This window comes from Sapajus apella, unplaced genomic scaffold (assembly GCF_009761245.1).
Source record: "Sapajus apella isolate SASKATOON/1434 unplaced genomic scaffold, GSC_monkey_1.0 scaffold7, whole genome shotgun sequence".
Classification (NCBI taxonomy): domain Eukaryota; kingdom Metazoa; phylum Chordata; class Mammalia; order Primates; family Cebidae; genus Sapajus; species Sapajus apella.
In genome coordinates this window covers 6,202,684-6,212,953 of record NW_022436947.1, presented here as the reverse complement: position 1 = coordinate 6,212,953, position 10,270 = coordinate 6,202,684, and positions in this window count along the sequence as shown.

Here is a 10,270-nt window from a genome sequence, read left to right as displayed (position 1 = left end):
GGTTCAGGCAATTCTCCTGCCTCAGCCTCCTGAGTAGCTGGGATTACAGGCACGCACCACCATGCCCAGCTAATTTTTTGTATTTTTAGTAGAGACGGGGTTTCACCGTGTTGACCAGGATGGTCTCGCTCTCTTGACCTCGTGATCCACCCGCCTCGGCCTCCCAAAGTGCTGGGATTACAGGCTTGAGCCACCGCGCCCGGCCCGACTTTCCAGTTCTTATTTGCAACTGTAAAATACCCTAAGAAGTGATACAGATCTCCTGTCTAGTATATTTCCTGAATTTATAATCATCTTTTTAAGAAAGAGGGTATTTATTGGGAGATGTTTTCTCTCTGCCATATTTGTGCCTTGTTTGGTCTGAAGTCAGAAAGATGGACTAATTTTCATAAGCATCTTTCTAGCTTTAGCTAGCTTTGGCATTACTAAACTTTCCTGACGTTGTCAATCAAAAAAAATTACTGAGGCTATCTCTTAGGCTGATATTATGGTGATAAAAAATTTTTATCTTTTGTACTTTTCCTGTTTGAAAAATGAATAAAGGAAGAAAATTGATTCATTCTATCAATTTTGTAATTTTAAAAGCATTTAAATTAGTGTTATAACTATTTGTGGGCTTATTAAATGTGCACCTAAAAGTTTGAACATAATTAACAACTTTTCCTGGTTGTGGAGTGATCCTAGATTTTTTTTTTTTTTTTTTTGAGACGGAGTTTTGCTCTTGTTACCCAGGCTGGAGTGCAATGGCACGATCTTGGCTCACCGCAACCTCCGCCTCCTGAGTTCAGGCAATTCTCCTGCCTCAGCCTCCTGAGTAGCTGGGACTACAGACACGCGCCACCATGCCCAGCTAATTTTTTTGTAGTTTTTTAGTAGAGACGGGGTTTCACCATGTTGACCAGGATGGTCTCGATCTCTTGACCTTGTGATCCACCCGCCTCGGCCTCCCAAAGTGCTGGGATTACAGGCTTGAGCCACCGCGCCCGGCCCGATCCTAGATTTTTAAATAATGCATTTTAAAACTCAAAAATAAAATATGAAACAAAATTACCTGATATTGGCTTAATGTCAGATTATATAAAGAACTCCTACAACTCAACAGTAAAAAATCTCATCTAAAAATGGGCAAAGGCCTGAACAGATATTTCTCCAAAGAAGATATACAACTGGCCAATGAGCACATGAAAAGATGCTCTATATCATTAATTATTTAGAAAATGCAAATCAAAACTACAAGGAGACACTACTTCATACCTGTTAGGATGGCTATTTAAAAAACCCACAAAATAACAAATGTTGGTGAGGATATGGAGAAACCGGAAGCCCTGTGCATTGCTGGTGGGAGTGTAAAATGGTGTAGCCTCTGTTGAAAATGGCATGGTGATTCCGCAAAAAATTTAATGCAGAATTACCATATGATCCAGCAATTCCATTTCTCAGCATAGACCCCAACACCTGGAAAACAGAGATATGAAGAGATATTTGTTCACCCAATTTTATAGCAACATTATTCACAACAGCCAAAAGGTGGAAGCAACCCACATATCCATCAACAGATGAATGGATAGACAAAATGTAGTCTATACATACAATGGAATATTATTCAGCCAGCCTTAAGAAGGAAGAAAGTTCTGACACATGCTACAAGATGATGAACTTTGAAGACATTATGCTAAATGAAAATACACCACAAACAGACAAATACTGTATGATTCCAGCTATATGAGATACCTCGAGTATTCAAATTCCTAGAGAGAAAAGCAGAATATTAGTTGCCCAGGGTTATGGCAAGGGAGGGATAGGGGAGTTTGTATTTAATGGGTACAGAATTTCACTTGGGGCCAATGACAATGTTTTGGAGACCGATGGTGAGGATGGTTGCGGAAGAGTGTAAATGTACTTAATGCCACAGAAGTGTACACTTAAAAATGGTTTAAATGGTAATTTTTAATTCTGTATATTTTTACCACAATAAAAAAGTAGGAGAATGAGTACCTCAGCCTCGGCCTTTCTATAGGTTCTATGCAGAGTTAGGAAACCAAGAAGCAAAAATATTTCTTTTTTTTTTTTGAGACAGACTTTCACTCCTGTTGCCCATCCTGGAGTGCAATGGCGCAATCTCGGCTCACCGCAACCTCTGCCTCCCAGGTTCAAGCAATTCTCCTGCCTCAGCCTCCAAAGTAGCTGGGACTACAGGCATGCACCATGATGCTGGGCTAATTTTTGTATTTTTTGGTAGAGATGGGGTTTCACCATGTTGGACAGGATAGTCTTGATTTCCTGACCTCATGATCCGCCCTCCTAGACCTCCCAAAGTGTTGGGATTACAGGCATGAGCCACCATGCTAGCCTAAGTTAAATTTTAAAGTGATTGCCTTGCTGTGGAGTTGTCATGCTTATGGCTAGAGATTGAAACCTTAAAATTATGGTAAAATTCAACTCCAAGTTCCTGCAGACACATCAATTTTCTATCTAAATTTTGAAAGCATTTAAATTAGTCTTATTACCACTTGTGTGCTTACTAAATGTACAATTTAAAATGTATGTCATTGTGTGATGTGATTAACACTGTCATGGGAACTTCATTAACAGAATCACTGATGCTATACTATTATTAGTACTGAATTAATACATCTTTATCAGACGTTTTATTCAGTAGCTCCTTTTTTTCTTTCTTTTTCTTTCTTTAATCCCTATACTTTACCTTCATCAGTTGGATCATCCTATTACGAGTACTTCAGGTTAAATTCATGTTATTTCACTGTTCACAGCAATCCAAGTATTATTGGAAAGTATATTATTTCTATTTTAATAAACGAGGAAATTTAGGCTCATGAAAGTTGAATAGCTTGCTTGCTAACATACGGTAAGTCATGGATGAAGTAGAAATTTAAATTCAGGGCAGTATGTCTCAGGAGTCTCTTCTGAACTCCACCAGCACCAGATGCCTTCCATTGTTGATCATTCTCTTCCTGAAATCTCAACTTTTCTATGACATGAGAAAAGAAGACACAAAATATACATCACTGAAGAACTGGCCGAGCCTGATGCATCTCGATTCCGAGATCACCAAGGGAAGAAGAGAAATAGTACACACACAGCTTCATGTGACTCTGGAATGTTTCTTAAAAATCTTTCTTGGCTGGGGGCAGTGGCTCGCGCCTGAAAGTCTAGCACTTTGGGAGGCCAAGGCGGGTGGATCACCTGAGGTCAGGAGTTGGAGACCAGCCTGGCCAACATGGTGAAAACCCCGTTTCTAAAAATACAAAATTAGCCAGGCATGGTGGCACATGCCCGTAATCCCAGCTACTTGGGAAGCTGAGGAAGGAGAATCGCTTGAACCTGGGAGGTGGAGGTTGCAGTGAGCTGACATCGTGCCACTGCATTCCAGCCTGCGCAATTGGGAGTGAGACTCCATCTCAAAACAAAAACAAACAAACAAGAAAACAAAAATCTTTTTTCTCTAATTTATTTACTTACTTTTTGCTTTTGTTTTCACTTTGGAATATTTTCTGTTGTCTCTTGTTTCTGGGTTTGCATCATGTCCTGAACAGTACAGTAGTTTATTTCTTTTTTTTTTTTTTTTTGGGACGGAGTTTCGCTCTCATTACCCAGGCTGGAGTGCAATGGCGTGATCTCGGCTCACTGCAACCTCCACCTCCTGGGTTCAGGCAATTCTCCTGCCTCAGCCTCCTGAGTAGCTGGGATTACAGGCATGTGCCACCATGCCCAGCTAATTTTTTGTATTTTTAGTATAGATGGGGTTTCACCATGTTGACCAGGATGGTCTCGATCTCTTGACCTTGTGATCCACCCGCCTCGTCCTCCCAAAGTGCTGGGATTACAGGCTTGAGCCACCGCGCCCGGCCTACAGTAGTTTATTTCAATTAATGTTTTCTTGTTCCTTGTACAAACATAGCTTCAATTTGAGCCTTCAGATAAGATGAAGTCTCTGCTCTTTCACCGCACTGACAGATTTCTGCTTTCCTCAGGAGCTCCCCACTCTCTCCTCCACACACTGCTGCCCAGGGCCAGAGCCAAGTATTCATGCTAATTCCCAGAGTACAAACCACATTCTTTCTTTTCTTTTTTTTTGTTTTTTGTTTTTTTCTTTCTTTTCTTTTTCTTTCTTCTATTTTTTTTTTTTTTTTTTTTTTTTTTTTCAAAGTCTCCTTCTTTTGCCCAGGCTGGAGGGCAGTGGCAGAATCTTAGCTCACTGGAACCTCTGCCTCTTAGGTTCAAGCAATTCCCCTTCCTGAGCCTCCTGAGTAGCTGGGACTACAGGCATATGCCACCATGCCCAGAAAATTTTTGTATTTTTTGGTAGAGACAGGCTTTCATTGTGTTGGCCGGGCTGGTCTTAAACTCCTGGCCTCAAGTGATCTACCCGCCTTGGCCTCTCAATGTGCTGGGATTATAAGCGTGAGCCACTGCACCTGGCCCAGATTCTTTCTGATAATGAAAGTTGACTTTGCAACCAGCACTTTTACACTATTCTACCCCTATCTGATCTCCTGTTTCATGTCATGCTCTAAGGTAGCACATGCCCTTGTCAGGATCGAGACCTGACATAGAAGGAAATAGGGAGTACCCTGCCTCCTTCAGATCCACATTGATAGTTCATGTAGCAGGAAAAGAGGGACCCAACCTTCTTATCCTAGAGTTTTCAGACACTTGCAACAGAGATGTTGGCTTATGAAGAGTCTTCAAAGAGCCCATAATACTACGACTACTGGCAATGGGTAGTAGACAGCAGCTTGATCTTTTGTCATCCTTATTCATTCAACAAACTTTTATTGGCTACCTATTGGGTACCTCTGTTCTTCTGTGTGGTGCTTCAATCTAGAGGGACAAACAGAATTATGAAAAATTACAATACATTATGGGAAGAGCATTTAATCCAATCTAGGAGTAGGAATGAAGTGGGAGAAGGGGATGCTTGGGTTGAGGCTTGATGGCCAAGTAATACTAACCAGATGAAGAAGGAGCTAAAGGTGATCTAGAAAGAGAAGATAGCACCCACAAAGATTGCATTATGTCCTGAAGTGTGCAGTAGTTTATTATTTCAATTAATGTTTTTGTTTGTTTGTTTGTTTTTTGAGATGGAGTCTCACTCTGTTGCCCAGGTTGGAGCGCAGTGGCATCATCTTGGCTCACTGCAGCCTCTGCCACCTGGGTTCAAGTGATTCTCTTGCCTCAGCCTCCCAAGTAGCTGGGATTATAGGTGCACACCACTGTGCCTGGCTAATTTTTGTATTTTTAGTAGAGATGGGGTTTCACCATGTTGGCCAGGCTGTTATCAAACTCCTGATTTCAGGTGATCTGCCCACCTTGGCCTCCCTAAGTGCTAAACCACAGCGCCTGGCCTATGCTTTTTTGTTCTTTGTACAAAATAGCTTTACTTTTTCTTTTCTTTTAACATAAAAAGAGAGAGCTTGTGCAGGTAAACTCCTCTTTTTATTTTTTATTTTTTTGAGATGGAATCTCACTCTGTTGCCCAGGCTGGAGTGCAGTGATGCAATCTCAGCTCACTACAACCTCCGCCTCCTGAGTTAAAGCAATTCTCCCACCTCAGCATCCCGAGTAGCCGGGATAACAGGCGCCCACGACCGTGCCCGGCTAATTTTTGTATTTTTAGTAGAAATGGAGTTTCACCATGTTGGCCAGGCTGGTCTCGAAGTCCTGACCTCAGGTGATCTGCTTGCCTTGGCCTCCCAAAGTACAGGGATTACAGGCGTAAACCACCTTGCCTGGCCTATGCTTTCTTGTTCTTTGTATAAATATAGCTTCACTTGGAGCCTTCTTTTTTTTTTGGTTTTTTTTTTTTTTTTTGTGACGGGGTTTTTCTCTTGTGTCCCCCAGGGTGGAGTGCAATGGCGCGATCTCGGCTCACCGCAACCTCCGCCTCCCAGGTTCAGGAAATTCTCCTGCCTCAGCCTCCTGAGTAGCTGGGATTACAGGCACATGCCACCATGCCCAGCTAATTTTTTGTAGTTTTTTAGTAGAGACGGGGTTTCACCATGTTGACCAGGATGGTCTCGATCTCTTGACCTCGTGATCCACCCGCCTCGGCCTCCCAAAGTGCTGGGATTACAGGCTTGAGCCACCGCGCCCGGCCCACTTCAAGCCTTCTAATAGGATGAAGGAAGAAAGATGTGACACGGCACAAGTAACAAGAACTTGAAGGGTCTTACGAAGAGGAGGAAATGATCCTTCGGGTTCCAGTGTGGAAGGTGAATTGGAAATAAGTGAGACTGGAGGTAGAAAGGCCAGTTAGGAGGCTGCTAGGAAGATCCGGCCCGTGGCAGGGAGCTCTTACACAGGATCCATTTGCTTCACTGTGCTGGGGATCCCCACTCCATCAGATACTGCCAGTATCACAAGGTCAGTGGTTCCGCAACTGCAGCCTGTAGCTGGCCACTGACTGGGAGTCAAAACATAATGGTGGACGAGTCACGTGTGGGTCCTCCATTGGGCAGGAGATGGAAAATTACAGAGCTTGATACTCATCGAAATGTCTAAGTCTTGTCTAGAGGAGTTGTTGTAGCTCTGTAAATACTAAACCTTGAACTTTGTCACTTTTTCACTGGTCTGTTTCCCTTCTCCCTGTCCCATACACTTTCATGACCATGTAAAGTCTTATCATTAGTCCATTCAAATGCAATTTACTTCATATAATTTCCCCTAATTTTCTTTTCCCTGGCTCCAGATAATAATTAGCTGTCCTTATTTTAAGATCTCAAAGAACTTTGTGCATAGGTTGAAACTCAATTAACTGAGGGTAATGAGGGAAGGTACCAATAATGGATCAATTAGACGGGGGCACAACTGTTTAATTGCTGAGTGCTGCCATGTCTCCAGTGCACCCTAACAACTTAGTTAAGCTAGTCCTGAATAACTAATTATACCTCCATTTATACCAATTTGGCCCTTAGAAATAGTTTATTTTTATTTAACAAATACTCATGTAGCACTACATGTCAGACATATTTTAAGGACTTTACAAATAAGTTTCTTAACAACTCTGTATAGTTACTAATATTACCACCCTATTTAGAGAGAGAAAAACCAAGAAACTCAGGAGGGTTTCATAGCTAATAAGTAAGTGAAACACAATTTGAATTCGGGAAGCCTGGCTCTAAGCCCTGTGCACTTCATCACAATTGTATATGGTTTCTCCCTGTAGGCAGTGAAAGCAACAAAATCTGTAAATTATTTTTCTGAATTGTGACTGCAAGCCGGAGATGGGGTAGGAGCATGGAATATAAATATGAAAAGACACAGCTGTTGCTTTCTAGGAGTATATCAGTTATTTCTTGGGCATAACAAACCACAAAATGGTGACTTAAAACAATAGCCATTTACTTGCTCACAATTCTGCAGTCTGGTCTGGACTCACTTAGGCATTTATAGTCAGCTGGTGGCTCCACTAGTACTGAGGATCCACGATGGCCTTACTAATGTTCAACATTTCAGCTAAGGTCTGAAATGGCTAAGGGCTGGCTAGGCCTCTCTCCTCATGGTCTTTCATCCTCAAAAAGACAAGCTTGAATTTGCTTACATGGGCAAAAGAGCAAAAAGGAAGTAACAAGGTCTCTTAAATCCTGGGTTTGGAAGTTGCCCAAACATCACTTCCTCTGCATTCTTCTGATCCACGCAAGTCAAAAGGCCAACCCAGATTCAACGTGGCAGATGATTGCACAATGGCTTCAATTCAGGGATCTGCGATTCTCTGAGGGCCTTTTAATAACAATCTACCACAAGACGCTAACAGTGTTAGTGAGGAGGCAATCGTCATAGCACATTAGGCGGTAATAGAGACGGGAAAAAGTGCAATAGGTCTGTGGGCAAAGAAACACCCGAATTTGCTGGGGGAGAAGATCAAGGATAGCATCATAAAGGCAGCATTAATGCAGGGCCTGAGACTTGGGAAGCAGATCATGTTTGGAGGTTAACTTGGTGGGTGGTCACAGATGGATAAGGAAGGGAAGGAAGGGCACTTCAGGAGGACAGAGCAGCAGGTGCAAAGACATTGATACATGGCAAAAGAAAGCATGTTGTACTTGGGGATGACAAATAGTTCAGAGTGATTAGAGTAAAGCACTCTTGAAGAAGAGTGTGGAAGGCTGAAGAATGAGGCTGAACCACATCAGGAAGTGTCATGATTCCCTTGCTAAGAAGATTTTAAATGATACTCTTAGTAATAGAAGATCATTGAGAAATTTCAATCAGAGCAACCACATCATGTGTTTTTTGTATTTAAAATATCACTTTGAGACCGGATGTGGAGGCTCATGCCTCCACACTTTGGGAAGCCAAGATCAGGAGTTCGAGACCAGCCTCGCCAACATGGCAGAACCCACCCCCCCGCCGCCCCACCTCTTTACTAGAAATACAAAAATTAGCTGGGTGTGGTGAAGCATGCCTGGTAATCCCAGCTACTCAGGACGCTGAGGCACGAGAATCACTTCAACCTGGGAGGTAGAGGCTGCAGTGAGCCAAGATTGTGCCACTGCGCTCCAGCAACGGAGTGAAACTGTGTCTTGAAATAAAAAAAATAATAAAATTAAAAAAAATTAACATCACCTTGGGACTCCATGAAAAGATCAGATGGAAATAAGAAAGACAAATGAGAAGGCTATTGCAAAATACCAAGTTTAAGAAGATGAGACTTGGGCTGGACGCGGTGGCTCACACCTGTAATCCCAGCACTTTGAGAGGCTGAGGTGGGTAGATCACTTGAGGTCAGGAGTTCAAGACCAGCCTGGCCAACATGGTGAAACCCCGTCTCTTAAAAAAAAAAAAAAAAAAAAAAGATGAGACTTAAACATTGGCATAGAGAAGAGAAGAGAAAAAGAGTTCCAGAAATATTTATGAGGTAGAATGAACAGGATTTGACAATTGAAGGAAGAATACAGAACAACTCCCAGGTTTCTGATTTTGGCAACTGGGCAGATACAGGTGGCAGAGTTTTAGGGGAAAAGCGATCATTTACGTTTCAGAATGTTGGTTTTGAAATGCCTGTGTGACAATCAATACAGATATGAAGTAGACAGTTGGATCTACCAGCCTGAGGCTCAAGAGAGAGGACCAGACTAGAGATACAAATGGAGAATTCATCAGCAAGCAGGTGGTAGTAAGAAACCATAAGATATCCCAGAGAGAGCATGTAGAATGGAAAGGACAGAAACTAGAGATAACCACAGGGGAAGAGCTACATTTAGTAGATAGAGGAGGAAGAGAAATCCACTTAGAACACTCAAAGGACTGGAAGAAGAGGAAGAAAACCAATATCAGTGGTGCCCCAGTAGCCACAAGATAATATGATTTTCATTTTTTTTTTTTGAGAGAGAGTTTTTACTCTGCTGCCCAGGCTGGAGTGCAATGGTGCGATCTCGGCTCACTGCAACCTCTGCCTCCAAGATTCAATCTATTCTCCTGCTTCAGTCTCCCATGTAGCTGGGATTACAAGCACCCGCCACCATGCCCAGCTAATTTTTGTATTTTTAGTAGAGACAAGGTTTTGCCATGTTGGCCAGGCTGGTCTTGAACTCATGACCTCAGGTGATCCACCTACCTCAGCCTCCCATAGTGCTAGGATTACAGGCATAAGCCACTGCGCCCGGCCTGTAATTATCATAATTCAGAAAAGTACCCATGGAATTTGATGAGTGATTACTGGTAAACATGCCAAGAGCAGTTTTAAAAGGGCTTGTGATGGGAATATCCCAATTGCTAGGAAATGAGGAATCCTGTGAGAGAATGCTTGTAAAGTGTAATGATGGGAGAAGAGGAGTTGGAAGTTAAAGAGTTACCTTATAGAAAGCAAAGTTGTCTACTGAAAGGGAAGTGTGTGGGCTTAAAAAGTGCGTGTGGAGAGGGGAAGGCTCGTAATAGTTGTGCTGAGAGAGAAATCTTTGAATGCCACTTCCTGTCAAGTTCCTGCTCAATATTCTTCTCAGTTTCATGATAAACTTCTTGAAAAATTCCTTTGCCATTACTTTCTCTCTTCTCCACTCCTTAAAACCACTTTAATTGTAGTTTGGCATTTGTCTTTATATAACAATAACTTTCAGAAAAAAATCACCAGTGACTTTTGTGTTTCACCTAATGTATATTGTGTCACATGATATTATTTGTTTAAAAGAATAAATGTTCTGGATATTCTTTTTTTTTTTTTTTTGTAGCAGCATTACCATGCCCCCAAGTGGGAACTATATCTTTTTTTTTTTTTTTTGAGGCGGAGTTTCGCTCTTGCAGGCTGGAGTTT